Consider the following 15,687-nt stretch of genomic DNA (forward strand, 5'->3'; position numbering starts at 1 on the left):
TCTCATTTGTCAGGTATTAGGTGCCTCATTTCCTCTCCTAGCTTTGCCTCTCTCATCTCTTGCATGCCAGAATTTGCCAAGTCTAAAAAGAAACAGAGCGATGATGACAAATTAAAATAAACCCATTTCTCCAATGTGCCCTGACATGTCAGGCATCCCCTTCCTTGGCACCGCAGAGGCTACAGAAGCCTGCACTGCAAGTGGAACTGCAAATCTCCTGCTTCCTCGAGAACCTTGGAGTACAGTATTAGGGAAAAAAGAGAGGTTCTTCCAAGATAGCTCTGGGCTGCTGTGCAGGCACAATTCTGTTAGCAGAAGGGACTGAAGCTTAGTGGCAGGACCCATTCTTTCCACCCACAACGTCCTACAACCACCCCCAAGACTGGGAAATACTCCTGACTGAAACCCTGGGGATCTGCTGCTGCTGCTACTGCTCAGTGTAGACAACACTGACTAGCTTTATAAGAGGTCTGACAGCCTCCTATGTTTTCAGGGATTACCACTCATGTACAGTGGTACCTCTAGTTACGAACTTAATTCATTCTGGAGGTCCGTTCTTAACCTGAAACTGTTCTTAACTAGAGGTGTGCTTTCGCTAATGGGGCCTCTTGCTACCACTGCGCCGCTGGCACACAATTTCCATTCTCATCCTAGGGCAAAGTTCTCAACTTGAGGTAACTCTTCCAGGTTAGCGGAGTTTGTAACCTGAGGCGTTTGTAACTCAAGGTATATTAGGCCTGGCTGGATGGCATACCTCAGTATTACAAATAGGGTTGGGCCAGATTTCATCTCTTGGCGCAGTGGGTCCATGCATATGGCTATTAACCAGAAAGTTGGTGGTTCAAGTCCACCTGGGGATGGCTGTGGGCAGGGTTCCTGCATTGCAGTGGGTTAGGCTAGATGACCCTCAGGGTCCCTTCCAACTCTATGATTCACGTTTGGGATAAAAAATATTTCTGCTGGACACATATGCTGAAATCAAAAATTCATTGCTATTTTTCATCTGTGTGCAGGAGCCAAGGAACACTTGACTTTATTCCTTATGAAAATATGGGAACTGTTTCCACACTGAAAAGCATGCTTGCATGAATTCCCTGAGGAATACAAGAGGCTGTCTTATACGGAACAGGACTGTTGGTTCATCTAGCTCAGTTTTGCCTTCATTCATGGGCAGAGACTTCCTAGGATATCAAACAGGGGTCTTTGTGAACTATTTCTCCAGATCCCATGGATTGAACCCGAGGTCTTTGGTTTGCAAAGTAGGAGATTTGCCACTGAGCTTCAAGCCTTCTCCTGGTAGATTGCTTTAAATCAGAAGACACTGCTCGTGGGAGGACGTCCGAAGAGCCAAACTCTTGTGGGTGCTCATAGCGTCGCAGAGCAATGTGACCAACAGATCCTGCTGAAAGAGGCTGGCTGTTCCTGGCCTGCCCCCGTGGCCCACGTTTCATGGAATGTGCAGAGAGACTGCAACAACAAAAAAGTCTTTTATGTATTCCCATTCATGGGGGCCTAGTTTATAATCCAATTCCTACACACTCCGCCTGCACCCCACTGGTTTCAAACAGACCATTGAAAAATATTTCCATATATCTGAAAAGGTGCTCATCCTTCCAAAATGACACATCTCTCACACACTGTGCAAATTTAAAACTTGGAGACAATCGGAATTAATGCGGGAACCAGTGGAATTGCTTTTCTTAAACCTCATACTCAGTAGGGAAGCAGAATGTGGGAGAAGTTAGGCTGTGTGTGAATATATATATATATATATATATATATATATATATATATATGAGCTCTAAAATGTATATGATCTTATTATCTCTTTCAAATCCCTTCCAAACCCAATTTACAACAGAGAGAGAGAGAGAGAGACGATGAGGGTAAGCTTTGCAAGATCACAAAAAACTTAATTGGAAGAGAACATTTAAAAGAAACTGCTAGAAATGACAGATAATATAATCATCTAGCTTTGACTGCATAACTCTGATCTAAGGCTTGCTTCCTTTCAGAAGCAAAAAACCTGAGATTTCTCAAGGAAAATTTGGCCTCTTTCCTTTGGAGGAAAATAAACCTGAAGCTGATGTCCCTGAAGCGAAAGGAACGAACACTAGAATGGGATAGGGTAGGGAACGTGCTTTGATTTATCTATTATTGCATTTATATTGTTCCATTATTATTATTATTATTATTATTATTATTATTATTATTATTTAAATTTGAATACTGCCCTTCATCCAAAGATCACAGGGCGGTTCACAACACAAAAATACAAAATGAGAACACAAAATGCATACTACATAATAAAGCAAAAACCAAAACAAATCAATAATCCCCACTCTCACAAACATGTTTTAAAAGCCAGGGAATCAGTTGGTAGCTGTGTTGGTCTGATGCAGTCAAAATATATTCTAAAAAAAATTAAATTGCCCAGTAGCACTTTAGAGACCAACTAAGTTTGTTCTTGGTATAAGCTTTCATGTGCATGCACACTTCTTCAGATACACTGAAACAGAAGTCAACAGACCCTTATATATAGTGGGAGGGTGGGGTGGGGTTTTTCTCAGGAGGGTAGTAGGAGATGGGCGATTGACTCAATGGGTATGGTAAACCTGTTGACGACTGTTAATGACTGTGATTAGTCCTACAGGAAAAAGCAAGGGATAGTATGCGGATGATTAGCATAGCCATAGAATGTCAGGCAGCCCAATGCCTGGTTGAAGAGAAATGTATTCAACCAGCACCTAAAGATATGTCCAATCTTTCCTCCAAGGAGCTCAAGCTGGTGTACACAATTTCCCCTCTTCCCACATTATCCTCATAAGAACCTGGTTGGGCAGAGAGACCAAGGGTGATAAGTGAGCTTTCATGGCCGAGTGAGGATTTGAACCCGGGATCCCAGCCCAAAACTCAATCCACTACACGACACAAGCTATCTTAAGCCTGCTCCAGCCTTCCCAACCAGGTGCCCTCCAGGTGTTCCTGGACTACCAATTCCCATCTTTCTGACCACCACCCATCATGGATGGGACTGCTGGCAAGTCAATCAGGTTGAGGAGTTGTGGTCTACTCTCAACAGCAGCAGGAATTCTCAATAGCCCAGATGTCTAATTACCTACTTTTCAGCAGTTTTCAAACTTTCAAATCAAATACTGTAACTGGGCTTGAATCCACGCATTATATACCAGAAGTGGTCCATATAGTTAAAGCCATGGTTTTCCCAGTAGTGATGTATGGAAGTGAGAGCTGGACCATAAAGAAGGCTGATCGCCGAAAAATTGATGCTTTTGAATTATAGTGCTGGAGGAGACTCTTGAGAGCCCCATGGACTGCAAGAAGAACAAATGTATCCATTCTTAAGGAAATCAGCCCTGAGTGCTCACTGGAAGAACAGATCGTGAAGTTGAGGCTCCAATACTTTGGCCACCTCATGAGAAGAGAAGACTCCCTGGAAAAGACCCTGGTGTTGAGAAAGATGGAGGGCACAAGGAGAAGGGGACAACAGAGGACGAGATGGTTAGACAGTGTTCTCGAAGCTACAAACATGAGTCTGACCAAACTGCGGGAGGCAGTGGAAGACAGGAGTGCCTGGCGTGCTCTGGTCCATGGGGTCACGAAGAGTCGGACACGACTAAACGACTAAACAACAACAACAACAATCTGCACCAGCAGCTTAATCCTATGGTTGGGCTAGCAAAGAATGCCAGGTTTAATCCCCAACATCTCTACAGTCGTACCTTGGTTCTCGAATGCCTTGGTACTCATACGTTTTGGCTCCCGAACACCGCAAACCCAGAAGTAAGCGTTCTGGTTTGCGAACGTTTTTCGGAAGCCGAACGTCTGACGCAGCTTCTGCTTGAGTGCAGGAAGCTCCTGTAGCCAATCAGAAGCAGCGCCTTGGTTTTTGGGAGTCGAACAGACTCCTGGAATGGATTAAGTTTGAGAACCAAGGTACCACTGTAGTTACAAGGGTCAGGTACCAGGTGATGGTGCTTGGAGTGTCTCTGCCACTCAGAGTAAACAAGACTAGCCTAGACAGGCAAACAGACTAAGACCCTGGTATGAGGCAGCTTCCTACAAACATAATGTACAGTTCGTCACAGTATTCTGCAACAAATCATCTATGAAAAATGCTACTGAATATACAGTATTCCCCAGGGAATAGCATTTTAGCATTTTAGCATTTTAAGTAATCTGCCAATCAATTTAGATCTGAGCATAAATTTAAAAGACAGAGAGGATCATTATTACAAAGGCTCTGCTAATGGGGAAAATTGGGTGAAATTCTTCTGAAAGGGAAGGCTCTGTTTAGTCCTCAGCAAACAGATTTAGCACACTGGCTGAATCAGCAAAGCAGGGCGCTCTTCCTAAGAATTGGACCAGTTGTTTTTGTCAATACTCAGTGCCATATCCGTATCTTGTTTCCGTGCCTCTTGTTCCCGTGTCAATAATACAAAGTTTTGTTGGCTTTCTGACCCTTCTTCTAATCCTCCTTCTAGAAAGGGATTATTAGCACACTTACTGTCAGACTCCGAGTTCGCTTTTGTAAAAATAAATAAGCAGGGTGAACTTGTAGGATCACAGCCATTCAGCAAAGGAAGAGACCGATTTCCATTATGGAACATTTAAAGCAAAAGTGGGTTACACTGCTGTTGATGGCAGCCACAATGCACAGAGAGCAGAAACAAAAACCCTGCTAAAATTATGGCTGCAACAATGATAGGGTAAGATAATGAGGGCAAAATAGCTTGCGGAAGGGAACATGAGTAGCAGTTGTATTAGCAATGGGGCATTTCTACAACACACACTTAAAACGGATTGAAGAGTCATCACTTGTCTCCCTGGGAACTATAGTTTCATAAAGGAAGCTTAGGCTCTCACCAGACTGCTAGTCCCAGGAAACGTGTCCCGTGCTGGGGGGGAGCTTCTGTCAGTTCAACTGGTATAAAACTGATACAAAATGTGCAGAGCTGCCCTCTTTGTGTCTTAAGAAGCCTACAAACCTTGCACCCTCTAAAAACAGCAGTTTCTGGACCCTGACCAAGACTTTTCATTCTACTTTAGAAGTTCTGGCATATGCCTGATTCCCTCCTGCAAAAATACTCTGGAGGTGCCCTGTGAGCCTTCTGAGTTCTGCATTCCTAGCAATGCGATGGTGTCCTGTGTGTGCCTTTATGCGCATGCTCACATACCCTCCAAAATTTCTCCGACGAAAACAGGGATGGCCTAAGGAAAAGCAGGATCAAATCAGAAACTGGAATGGCTTCAGTAAATCCGGGACTGTCCCTGGAAAATAGGGGCACTTGGAGGGCTTATGCTCAGAGGTTCTCATATTCCACAAATAAAGTACAGCACTAGCATAGGTGGCTGAGGCAAGCCTAGAAGCAGACCAGAGTTGAAATAGAGGGGAAATGTCCTTTCTTTTTCGCCGAGTTAACTTGCATGAAATGATAACCCCAGAATTGAACCAGCATGAGTTGCAATATTACATCTGACAACCCAGCGCCGTTCTCTGCAACAAAATCATGGCTTGCCACCCTCTCTCTCCCCTTCCAAGCATGGCAAACTTTCATAAACGGCTCCGCAACGCACATTCAATTTCTCCCCATTCCACAGAACGCCAAGATTAAGCCCAAGGCCAGAAACCTGATGCTGCGCTCCCAGCACCAAAGGCTGCACTTACTTGCTTCCCCCCCCCCTCCTTTCTTTTTTAAAGGCAATGCTTAGCTGCATCCTTTAGTAATCTGTTTCCATGGTGACCGTTAGCTTCAAAGGGAAGTATTGTCATTGTTTAAAGAAATGGAGAAGGGCAATCTAAAGCAAGGAAAGGGGCAGTATGTTAATAGGGCTCGCTTACCCACTTGCTCTCAGACACTCTCTCTCTCTCTCTCTCTCTCACACACACACACACACACACACACACACACACACACAACTGGTCTATTGGTTTTCCTGCTTGGGAGCAAGGCAGAGCTCATCACAAACTCTAAATTCCCATTTCCTCCTCCTCTTCTTTTTGCAAAAAAAATATAAACGGCTTTTCAGCAGAACTTCAATATCTCTTGGGTTAGGTGTTCAGGAGCCAATGGCCTATGAATTTGTTCATATAGAGAGAGTGGCCATCTGCCATGAATCACTGCCAATTAGAGAAACATCTTTGACATGTGCCTCATCAGGGTTGCCTGAACTAACCAAAGTACAGCCTTGGTCCTCAAGTTGCAGCTCCGTATTTTTCATTACTTAGAAATGTATATCCCCCATTCCTCTTCATGAAAAAAGCAAACTCAAAGGCAGCTTACAAGATAAAAGTTCATATTATTGTTATTTATTCATGAATCTTTTCCCACGAAGCATCCAGAATTGATTTGCAGTGTAGTAAAAACATACACAGAACAATTGTGTATGTAACAAAAAAAGCTTAAACATTTGCATTAATAAAAACAGAATGTGTATATGTCTCTCTGTGTGCATACAATTTAACCCAATTGTGTGTGTCTGTGTGTAATAAATTCACACCCAATGCAGATATCAAGTGGCCTAAACATCTCCACTTAGAGGGTTTGCTGAAAGAGGAATATATTCTGCCCCACCTGGGCTCCAGCTCCATAGACCATTAGCTCTGACCCCCAACTGACTTTTCTGCGGATCTTTATGAGAATAAAGGTTCCCTATTCCAAACTAAGCAGACGTGGTGAAAGCACTATGAAAATCCAACTCATACTCCTGGCCACAGGAATCCACAGCTGCCTGCTACACTTTGCAAGGAAGGAAGCTAACGGATAAATCTCTCAACAAGAACAAGTTTCATTATTTGCTAACTGACTTACTTTTTCAAGGCCAGGCGGATCTGACAGGGGGGAAAGCAAAATCCCATGCCACCACCTGAAGGCTTTCAGCAACTAAAAATCTTGTTTGAAAGAAAGAAAATATCCTGAAGTTTATTTATTGTTGATGTTTTCCCAGGATTCCACCTCCCCACCGCAGCAAGATAAATTTGCCAGCCTCCAAAAATGAAGCCAAAACAAAACACACCACCGCTTCTCTGTTACCCAAAGTGTTGGTGCTAGAAGCATCCCTTTTAGCATGGAGCATATTCACACACAGCCAAAATGAGAAAACCTGGGGATAAAACTAACTGATCAAGTTGGACATGTCACACTGCAGTTGACTTAACTGCTCAAACTACTCCATCAACACCTCCAATAGACAGACAGACAGACAGAGTACAGTCGCACGTACCTTGGTTTTGGAACAGCTTAGTTCCCAAACGTTTTGGCTCCCAAATGTCACAAAACCAGAAGTGACTGTTCTGGTTTGCGAACTATTTTTGGAAGCCAAATGTCCGACGGGGCTTCTGCAGCTTCTGATTGGCTGCAGGAGCTTCCTGCAGCCAATCAGAAGCAACGCTTTGGTTTCTGAATGTTTTGGAAGTCGAACGGACTTCCGGAATAGATTCCGTTTGATTTCCGAGGTACGACTGTGTATATATATATAGAGAGAGAGAGAACATTTGCACAGAATATGAACTCAGAACCAAGCTATATGTTCAGAAATGCAATTTCAAATAGCATTACATTGGAGTGCTGGAAGGCTGCATGGTTGAACATAGATGAAAATCTGCCCACAGAAAGGTAGCATGCCAAGAAGCTGAGTTATGGATCAGAGGTGCTGAGATTGCTAGATTTGCTGGTGAAAAAACATACAACTTTAAGTGTACAATTTCCCTTTTCCAAAAAAAAAGTACTTATGCAGCATGTTCCGCATTTTTTAGAACCATGGTGTCCAGATCAACATATTCACCATTTCATCTTAACATAGTTAAGAGGGAGAGAAACAGCATTTTAAATCAGATCCTCTACATTTCTCAGACTTGCAGGCTTTGACAAGGCTAATGAACGCTGCTGTTTCCGGCTAAATTTCTCTATCCAAAGGATATCAGGTAGAGGACTCCATGGGGATAGGAACCCAACAAACCAAGGAGTAGTCTTGGTACAGATCTACAGGACAGAAGAACACATCCAGCCGCTTCTAATCTGAAAAGTCAATTAGATCCAGCCATAGAGTCTGAACACCAGAAATGAACTGGGCACAAATCTTGTCATGAAACTCAGAATAAGATTACAATCCTGTACCCTCTTATGTGGGAGGAAGCTTGTCTGAACACCATGTGGTTTACTTCAGAGCAGATATAGTTAGGACTGCACTAAATGGTTATTAAATTCTAAGGCAAGTGGCTTGAAATTCACATTTTGTGTCAGCCTATTGCAAACATCTGGAGAAGTGTGTGTGTGTGTGTGTGTGTGTGTGTGTGTGTGTGTGTGTGTCTACATACAGAGTCAAGCAAAAACAGATTTCTTGGGTGGCAATAGGAGCATAGTACAGCACTGTGGACATAAATATTGTATCTGCTCCAATAAAAGATGCCTCAGTCAGTCGCTATGAAAGGTGGAGTCGGTCAGAATGTAGCTCAGAAGGAAAGGGTGGGTGCATGAATACCCTATAGTGTTGGTAGCAAGCTTGAGGTCCACTCACATATAGGCCAAAACAGTTTATATAGTCAACCCCCTGAAGAGATATGCTCCCATTCTTATGCACTCTGTAAGAAAAAGTCTCTAAAGTACTACCTACTAGTCTGGAAACACAAGACAAATCATAGCCTCCATGCATTAATCAGGCAAGCAAAAGAACAAAAAAAAAACAGACAAACCCCTGTGGATTGTATCCAACTCAGTCCTACACAGAGTGAATGTAATGAGTCTCATTTAGCCACAGCCATTAATGGGTTTGCCAAGAGCTGGATGAGCACTGGATACAACTCTATATAAGAACACGCTCTATAGAGAGAGATCATTCCTTCTGTTTCGGGGTGAGTTGCACAATCCAAAACTGCACCAACCATGTACAAGAGGGAGATACCAGCAAGGTTGGGGGAACCTTAGAGATGCAGAAGCACCCAAAAACAAACCCCCAAAGCAGCTCACACAGGACTAAGTACACTCAGACAGCAAACCAACAGGGAGGGAGAATGGAATGGGACATCATGGAAGAGCATTCCATGTTGCAGCCTTCTCTTGCAGTTCCCACCTGTTTCTTTTTACACTCTGCTTTTCAGGCCCTAAATTGCCATCCCAAAGGCAGCTTAACATAATGAATACATGTCTGATAAGAAGTATAGTCCAAAAATAAGTAAAATTGCAATCAAAACCAAGTGCAAGATGGAATCAGTGAAAATACTCCCAATCTGCTAAAGGGGGGTGGGGTTAAAATTATTCTGTGCCCACAGCAAAAAGAAGTCATAACAGCTCATCTAAAACTCAAAAGGGACCCTCCACACGCCACTCCACTTCACTGGTTGTTCTGTGATCATTCTCCAATGTTACCAAAATTACTGCTGTTCAGAGGACCACTTTTGCACTACAGCACAACAAAAGAACAAGGAAAAAAACTTGGAATGCTTACAAGATTTCTGAAGCAAGTTGTAGGACATGCACAAACTGGGAACAAAGCAGCATGTCCACCTTGAAACTTTTGCAGGTGCAAACAGTATTGAAAGCAAGATCACATATGACCACTCCAACACCATCAATGAGCACAAATCACCCATAAAAAGGATGTCTGGAGGGGTCTTTCCACAATCTGGGCATCTAATCTGAGAAGGCCCAATCTCACATCAGTCAGCTGCAGCTTGTAAGGCAAAAGGACACAGAGTTAAGGCCTTGGTTCTCCAGCTGTTATTGGACTACAACTACCCATCATCCCTAGCTAGCAGGACCAGTGGTCAGTGATGGTGGGAGCTGTAGTTCAAAAACAGACAAAGTTCCACATGTGGAAAAATGAATCTTCTGTGCTATTTCATACCTTGTGCTATAGAGCACCAAGAAAGAAAATTAAAGCCAAATGCAACATTGTTCTTCCACTTGCCCCCCAAGCTAATGGAATCTCTTCTGGAAACAAAGTACCATGGAACCTCTTGTGCAACAGCAGAACGAAATGTTTCCCTTCCAGCTCCAAAAGCAAGAACGAAACAAAACCACAGTGTATAATGCAACAGCTTTACAATTATGTCCACAGAAGTCGATAGCCCAAATGTAGTTAAAATTATTACCAGCACCATCCCTCCATCAGCCCTCAGAACGCTAACACAAGTCATTTGTGGCACTTCGACAACCTGAACATGGCGGGAGGCCACCCAATCTACACATAAATAAGTCCTGGAGGCAGTCTTTGCTTCTCCACAGACAAATGGTAGTTTATAGGCATACAACAGAATGCTCTGTTTGACTTACCTACTGTGATGACATTTGTGGAAAGGAAATGCTGGCAGTTTATGCTTCCTGACAAGGAATCTTCCGGTTGCCCCAAATCAGCCAGCATGGCTTCCAGAGTTGCCAGAAGCAAAGCAGAAGACCTCGTCTTTCTCAACCCGTTCAAGATGTGAGTGTATGCAGTTGTCAGGAGACACCACCAGGAAACTTCAGGTATATGAAAATCAGTTCTAGCAGTAACATAATCCACTGCAATTGATTTTAGAAAGCTATTTCATGCCCATTGGTCCAATTAAGTCCAGTATTGTCTGTTCTGGTATTTCCTGACCCTGTATCAGAAAGACTTCTAATTGAAGATATCAGAGAGGGAACCTGGGATTTTCTGCACACTGAGCAATTGGTTCTCCTGAAGCTAAGTGAAAGGCGGTCTCCCAACAGCTGGATAAAAGCTTCCTTCAAAATATCAGCAGCCCAGGATTCAACAAGCCCAGTGTCTTTCGTCAGTGCTATTCTCTGGCACGATCTTCCTCTTAGGAGGGTGAAAACTCACGAGTGGGCAGTAACAAAAGGTCACATTGTCATTGTCTTCCAAACCAGGGGCCTTTGAGTACTGTGTGTGTTCACTGGGTATTTAAATGCAAAGGATTCTTCTTCTTTTTCCCCTTTCCCCTGGGTCAAGTTGCACACCTGTGAACAAAACATAAATGCATCAGTATTGCTCATTTGGGCATTTCATAAATATGTTCTTTATCTTTTAAAAAAAAATATGATGGCTACCTTTTTATTATCTACACTACACTTCTTTTGCCTGTTCTGTCTCTGTGGTAGAGCCTTTATTATGCGGTGAAAAGGATAGCAGCTTCTTAAATAGAACTCTCAACAGTCACAGAGTTCTTCAGAAGAATCAGGGCTATAGAACTGATGTTGTAACAAAAAGGTGGACTCCTGAGGGGTGACCTATTTCAGTTTATCTTAGGGACCTTTCCTTTAATTCTCAACTCTTCTTACCATCTCTAGTCCCTTTCAGTTGTGGAGAGACTGGAGAGAAAGTATGCAGGCAAGAGTCTTCCCAGTTGCTCATCAAGAAGCAAACCTCCTCTCCCTTTCCAAAGTTCTAGCCCAGGGTTGACTCCAGGTGTAAACTGCCACCTTAATCTCTCACAATCCCCCCTGCCCCAATATAGTATTAATTTATTTAAATACAGTGGTACCTCAGGTTAAGAACTTAATTCCTTCTGGAGGTCCGTTCTTAACCTGAAACTGTTCTTAACCTGAGGTACCACTTTAGCTAATGGGGCCTCCTGCTGCTGCCGGAGCACGATTTCTGTTCTCATCCTGAAGCAAAGTTCTTAACCTGAGGTACTATTTCTGGGTTAGCGGAGTCTGTAACCTGAAGCGTCTGTAACCTGAAGCGTCTGTAACCCAAGGTACCACTGTATTAGTATTCTGCCCTGCTAACTCATTCATATTGCCGCTGCCAAGCGATTTCTGTTCTCATCCTGAAGCAAAGTTCTTAACCCGAGGTACTATTTCTGGGTTAGCAGAGTCTGTAATCTGAGGTAGCACTGTATTAGTATCCTGCCCTGCTAACTCATTCACATTGCTGTGAGTGCAAATTTCAAAGGACAGCTGTTTTGCTGTTCACAAATTGTTTCAGGACGTGTGCATGGGTGGATTTGCCATTAAAATGCGGGCTGGATTGAATTTCTTCCCTTCCCCCCAGTCCCTGTTCTGCACCCACACATCTTGCCTGTATCTCCAGGTGTGCATCTGCCTACCTAGGATGCCACAGAAGGAGGCAGGGACGGGGAAGGGCAAATCCCAAGGGATTTGTCAGCACAGTCAACTGTTTGCTTAAGGGTTTGTTCTCAAGCAGGAGATTCCATCGGAATGAAGTATTGCAGTTCAAGCGCCCATCCCAAACAGCCGTGTTTTCCAAACGGGGGGTTGGAGCCAAGTTGTAACAATAGCAGTTCTCTGAGCACCAGGGGTGGGTGGAGAGAGATCGTTATACCAACTCCCAATTCTTGCCATCCCCAGAAAAAATAAAAGCTTCTTATTTGGTCTCCAAGGAAAAGCAAATGTTGCATTTTGAAACATCACAAGGGGCCCAGGGATAGGGAGGAGTTGTAGGCAGCTGCTGCAGGGGAGATAAGGGGGCTTATAACAACAATAAGGGGGCTTATTATTTGTACCCTGCCCATCTGGGTGGCTTGCCCCAGCCACTCTGGGCAGCTTCCAACAAATAAGTCAAGGGGTCAGCTAAGCTTCAGAACTAGGACAGGTTGGGAGGAGATAGAGAGAGATAAAAAGAGTGTGTTGACTTGAACTCACCACTTGAGAATCCCCCACCCCCAAAATGCAAAATGTTTACGAACAAGCGACAATAGAATTGCAAAGTCAAGTGAAAGGAGTAGCAGAAGGATTTGACAAGAGAATTCAAGACACTTGGTTCTGTCAATAGGGGAGCTCTCTCCCTCCTCAGCTCAACTTTCAAACACCCAGCTCAGCACTAGGAGAAGCCTCTCTAGCCCAGCTGCCTCCAGCCCTAAAATAAATAATTAAAAAACTGATTGATTGATTGATTGATTGATTGATTTTATCCCGCCCTTCCTCCCTCTTGACTGAGGCTTGCTTCCTGTTTCCTTCCCAAATCCTTCATAGCTGCTATATCCCACAAGAAGGGGAGCACATCTCCATCACCTCCTAAGATGGTTGGAGCTCCTCCTGTCTTGGTATCTGTTACCTTGTTGATAGGGTGATGAGCTCCTGCCCGCATCCCCTAGGAACAGGGGAAGCTGAACATTTGTCTAATCCAGCACTGACTGGCAGCAGCTCCCCAGGATTTCTGAAAGGGAGTCTCTCCCAGCCCTACTTGAAGATAACAGGAACTGAACCTGGGACCTTTTGTATGAAAAGCTCTATGTACTTCCCTACCGCTCCTTAATGCCATTGTTTTTCACCCCCTAAAAATGGCACAACTTACCAACCATGTTCAAAACACAGCCTCCCATCTTGACTCCAGACAACAGTGCCTGGGGGAAGAGGAATGAGGCCTTTGTGTCCCAATCAACAAAGATGTAGAGGCATATCTAATTACCCAGCAGCAGCCCGACAGACAATCGCTCTTTCATCAGTGGAAAGAAAATGTTAGGAGACTTGTGTGTAAAGATGCCCATTTTGTGTTTCAACATTTGCCGTATAGAGGCTAGTAGGGGCCTGGAGTGGCTCCGGTTTATCTTCTCATTGTAAATTAGCAATGCATAGCATGTACAGAAGCAGCGGGGGAAGGAAGGGAAACCACATGGCATATGCAAGTTATGAGATGAAGAAGCATATCAGATCAAAACCAAACAACATACTTTGAAAGCCAATCAGAAGCCACAAAAGCCGCGCCGGACATTTGGCTTCCAAATATAGTTTGCAAACCGGGACACTCACTTCCGGGTTTGGAGCGTTCGGAAACCAAAACATTCAAGAACTAAGTTGTTCGAAAACCAAGGTACAACTGTACTACAAAAAATGATGTGATGACCACCAACTTTTAGGCACCTTTGAAAGGGTGTTTAGACCAATTCATGGAAGAAGAAAAAGAAAAGGTTATCAATGGCAACATTGCACCAGGCCAGGTGTGTAATCAGTTCAGCCTTTTAAAAGCTGAACCTTAAATAGTTTAAGATACTTCCCAAACCACTGCTCTAAGGGTCAGATCAATAGAGCTATTTTTAAGAAGAGAAGCCCCTTTAGATGCCTTTATGTTTCTGGATATGTTTGTGAGGCTTATCAACCAAGGTTGCTTGAGGACATGGAGATGCTAACCCATCCCATAGAGCAGCATGAGCAAGTGCAGCACATATAAACTGTTAAAATAAACACACTTGTCCTGCACATTTTTTTTAAAAAAGCGCTCCCTTTAATGTAAAGCATGTGTGCTCCGTAACAACACATTATCTTTTCTCATAGCCACAGCCCGCTAACCACAGAGCTGAACCACTTCGCGTCCACATGTGTAAATACAGGGCCAGCTACAATTTTTTTTTGGGGGGGGGGGGAGGGAAACTAACCAACCAGCCAATCATTCTCTCAAACCAGAATACAAATTAACAGCATGAGAACACAGAAGCAGATGTTCACCTCTCCAGCCACTTTGACACAATGCACCTCGAGAAATTTACAGTAGCAAAACGTGGCAAATGTAACCAAGGCAGAGGCCCATAGGTAAGGGTGGACATCTGTTGATGTTCACAGGCATTACTCGTTCTGAAACCAATAACCAACCCACCCACCCCCACCCACTGTAGGTGTGGTGTCACATTTTTCCAGTTACACACAAACACACAAGTTGCTCTCATTTGGGGAAGCTTGGACTAAGGGAAAGGCCATTTTACAAGAGGCATTCTTACTTTACACCCACAGTGGAATATCTTTTGGGTATGTCTAGTTTCCTGCATGCACTACAGTTCCTAGACATCCTTCTGTGGATATGTCTACCTCCTGGGGCTCCTTTGTGAGGAAGGGTTGGATACAAGTGTAATATAGACTAGACTAGACTAGACTAGACTAGACTAGACTAGACGTCCTGTATACTACGTCACATGGGCCCCTTCAGCCATAAAAATCCAAGTTACCAAAAACAAACTACCGTACTTTGTTCTCTTTCCCCACCCTGCAGCAATCTATTGAAGGCAGCTGCTCTTAATTCTGGTCTCCTCTCCATGTTCAATTATGCCAGGGTGATGCAGTAGGTTTTCTCCTTTAAGAAAACAAACCCATTACGGTCCTACGAGCTTTGAGAAACATTTACATACAGATTGTGCCAGCCGTTCCAAAACGAAACAAAAACTTAAGGAAAGAATATATAATCAAGTCTGTATGTTCAAGTCTTATGATAACACAGAAGCCTTTTCAGGTCCAAATTATAATGCTTGACGATAACAACATCAGGGAAGATTGTGTTTACTCAACTTCGCCTAAACTTAGCCAGCTGCAGGAATTTTGAATTTAACTCTCAGATGCTCAAGTGAGGAGAGCGTGGCGGTGCTTAGGTGTTTGTGGGCTTCCCATAGTCATCTGGTTGGCCGTTATGAGAACATGATGCTGGGCTAGCTGGGCCATCAGCCTCATCCAGCAGCTTCTTCCTTTGAAGCTTGGTTATTCACTGACAAAACTGGGACAAGCAGCACCGAGGCTTCTTATACAGAAGGGGGAAGCTGTAGGGTCGTTTCAGGTTCTAGGTACATCTTCTTTGTGTCTGATTGGTGGAGAAGATGTAGCTGGGCCTGTTGGCCAGCTGGTACTTGTGGGAAGTCATAAGGAAGCCAAAAGGGACTGCAGAAAACCCCACCATTAGGGCTACCAAATTGATATGGATTGAAGAGAGCATAGCAGAGAGAGCATTTGAAGAGTGCGTAGAGGGTGT

This window comes from Podarcis muralis, chromosome 7, assembly GCF_964188315.1.
Source record: "Podarcis muralis chromosome 7, rPodMur119.hap1.1, whole genome shotgun sequence".
NCBI classification, from domain to species: Eukaryota; Metazoa; Chordata; class Lepidosauria; order Squamata; family Lacertidae; genus Podarcis; species Podarcis muralis.